Raw genomic sequence first — 3608 nt, 5'->3', positions numbered from 1 at the left:
TGCCTCCAAACAGCTTCTGCACCAGTGAATTGCACTTCCAAATCTGCATCACACCTCTTAACAAAACAAAACTACTGCAACGCTGCAATCAGCGCAGATAGTGCCACCTCTTAGGCCAGGGACTTAAGTTGGCCAATTGTTGATGTCCTATGCAGCAAGAATTTTCATTCAGTGAGGTTTTTACTCTGACCGGTTGGTACCAAAGAGCTGCTGCACCGACAAAATGTAAAGTCGAGTCCATCGGGAATTAGTTTGGGCTGCTGCCACTTGGATGACAATCTGCAGGTTCTAATTTCACCCAAATTCACGTTAAAATTTTGATTCCCAGATGTCTCATGACAGCCACTTATTCCACGACAAATTGATGCACCGCTTGGAATAAGTAGAAGCTGCTGCCTTAACTTGCACACCGCCAATTGTTTGAATGGATCGTTGATGCCAAGCACCCCTTTCAAATGTTCCTGCACCGAATGGACCTTAAGAGGTTGCTGCGGAACGCTGACTCACGTATCTGTTGCATCAAAACTAAACAACTGCCTGTATACACAACATACCCCTCTTCATGTTGCAGCTGATTCAAAGTGGGGGTATTTTTCTTGCAGTACCAACTCAAGGCAGCCTCTTAGCACCTCCTAATTAATCCAGCCAGTAGGCAACAACGTTGAACAAAAACCGTACTCGAACTACATCAACCGTTTCAAATGAAAATTGCTTCTGCCAATGCTGCTCCCATACGATAGACTTGCACCAACCCACTTCTCGTGCCAGCTGAAACAAAATTGGACTTGAACACAAAATTTTTATCTGAGACAATTTCGCAAACACCTGGTACGCGTGAATTTCAATGCGAGTTACTCAAGGTCAAAGCCATTGCCGCATCCAACGAAGGAATTTGCCTCCAAAGCAATTGATTCCAGCCAGTAAAATACAAATAAAACGTCAACAAAATACATACCACACTCACTCCATCTTAACGAGCCAACCAAAGGAGAAAAACGGAACCTACTTGAAGCTTATGGAGAAACCAAAAAACTTGAATTCAAGTTGTTTGCGCGGATGATGAAGGAGAACCCAATACCAGAACCAAACGTGAAATAAATGGAGGACGAAAAATCCGAAACAAATTCGAAAGAGAACAACCGAGGTCGGATTATCACGGATTTGGGGAAATTTGGGGCTCTAACGAATTGTGTATGAACCTAAAACGAAAATGGTTAAAAAAATTGGAGTACAGTCGATTTTGAAGGTTTGCGGAAAAAGAAAGGAATATCTATCGGTTTGAATCCAAGATTCAAATATAAGAATAAGTGATTTCAAAGAGGACCTCGGTGAGAGAGAACTCAGAGTTTCAAACTCAATTATAAATATATTATAGACTAAAATACCAAAAACCTTAACAGAATTAGAGGCATAATAAAGTTCAAACAAAAATATTATAAAAGATTAAAAAAAAATTATACTACGATCCGAAATTAATTCCATATCTTTTTGAGATTTTGATCGTGATTTCATCAACTAGTCTAAAATTTTATGACAATCCCGACCTACGCTTCTACCGGTTTCTGCATCCTATTATGTAAATTAAACATGTCATGGTACTAGAGAAAGGCCATATTGATTCTTAGCCAAAAAGTTCTAAAACTGTGTCCAAATATTTGAGAATTCTGAGTTTATTAGTCCTAATTGTGCTAATATGATTCACTTTATAATGCTAGTGATCAATAAATGAGTCATTTAGAAAGTACCTATCTGAATCAACTTTTGTTGATATATAAATGAAGAATAATTTAAGCACTCCCACGATACAATCACCAAAGAAATTTTTCATTAGAAATCAATTTTAAAAATAAAAAATAATTAATCACTATAATAATTAATCTAGATAACAATTTATAAAAATTAAAGATTATTATTACTAAAAAAATTTATGCCCTAATTTAAAAAGGGTTGCCCCATTTCAGTTGGGCCTAAGGGTTGACCCAAAGAGAAAAACATACTCTAAGTCTGCCTTAACCCTAACCCTCTTACTCACTTTCAGAATCTGCCCCTTTGTTCTAAGATGTGCAGTCATTACTCTGTTAGGGTTTGCTTTCCCGTCTCGGACCAGTTCGCTCGAAGCTCGTTTCTACTCAACATAAGTTGCCCCTCAACTCATATTCTCCCTTTCTTAGTGTAATCTCGAGTGTTATCAGTTGGTAGTGAACCCAATCTTAAGATCTGTTCCACTGTTTTCCAGTTCTAAGCTTTTTCCTAGAGCTGCTGTCTTTCGTGGTTAGTGTTGGAGTACTGTGCTAGCTTATTCCAGGTAAGGGAAGCTAGAACCCTTTTCTGTTTCATGTGCTTGTCTGTTGTCTGGTTGGTGTTTCGTGATTCTTGAACTGGTATGCTACTGTGAATGCGGGGAAGGGTTGGTAATATTGCATATGCGTAAAATATAACTGATGCAGGTGCGGACAGTGGCGAAGTCTGATAATCTCGCCCAAGCGAACTTGTCTCGCCTAGGTGAGACTAGCAGAGGTTTCGCCCAGGATTCCTACGCGAGGGACGCTTAAGCGAAGAGTCCCCGTTTTGAGCGAGGTGCATTCTCGCTTAAGCGAGGAGGGCTCGCCTAAGCGAGACCCCGCGGGGAGCCACTATTCCCACTCCTCGAATTCTTGCCTGAGCGAGGGGAGTCCGCCTGAGCGAGGGAAACCTCTCGTCTGAGCGAGTATCCTCAGATTGAGCGAGAGTTGGGCGAGGATGCACCCTGTACTGTTTTCTTCTATGTTAATTGGGATGAATACTATTTTGTGATATATGTATGTCTTGGTATGCATTTATAAAGTATGATATGAATGAATTTGCATGAGTGATGTGATTCATGGAGTGTGAATGATGAACTTGGATAAATCTTCGCATGCGATTTCAATGAAATGGTTGGTTATATATGTGGTCATGAATTCGATATGAACAATAAGGTTACATTGATGGCATGGTATTGGTATGAGGTGAAGTTCTATATCCCCGAATTGGGAAGAATGGGATGGTATGAAATCAACATGGAATATGAATGAGGATGAGTTATAAAGGATGTCGTGAGGTGTTAAATGCATGATCAATATTATTTGTTTGTTTGGAATGTTATTGGTATGTTGTCAGTACGTAAATCCTTAAGATCTCTAGGTGGGATTTCAGGGTCGTGCTTCAGTGGTCGGGACGTAATTCCATGGCCCCTGTTAGTGGGTGTCCATGGTGGTGCCCCATCTGTATAACTAGGTAAGGATTCAAGGTAAGGTTGCATCCTAACACTCTAAGGAGTCAGTTAGTCTCACCTAGAGCGGACTGACTCCTTTGGTGAGAGTAGTAGGAGGCCTGAAATTCATTAAGGGCTAACCTTGTGGTGAGGGAAAATTGATTCATTGTAACACTTGTAACATATAGCTCGAGGGTGAGCAGAGGTATCCACCACAAGTGCAAGCATCCACTGAATTTGACCAAGTTATATGTATCCGGATGAGTCGAATCGAGTCGAGTCTTAGTGTATTGTTTTGAAAAGTCATAACATGCTTGGGTGGTGTATGTATAATTGACTGTGAAAGTATATCTGACTGCATGATAAAACCGTTTTC

This window comes from Vigna unguiculata, chromosome 10, assembly GCF_037176805.1.
Source record: "Vigna unguiculata cultivar grain cowpea cultivar isolate G323 ecotype 2 chromosome 10, ASM3717680v1, whole genome shotgun sequence".
Lineage (NCBI taxonomy): Eukaryota > Viridiplantae > Streptophyta > Magnoliopsida > Fabales > Fabaceae > Vigna > Vigna unguiculata.
This window is presented reverse-complemented; position numbering follows the sequence as displayed.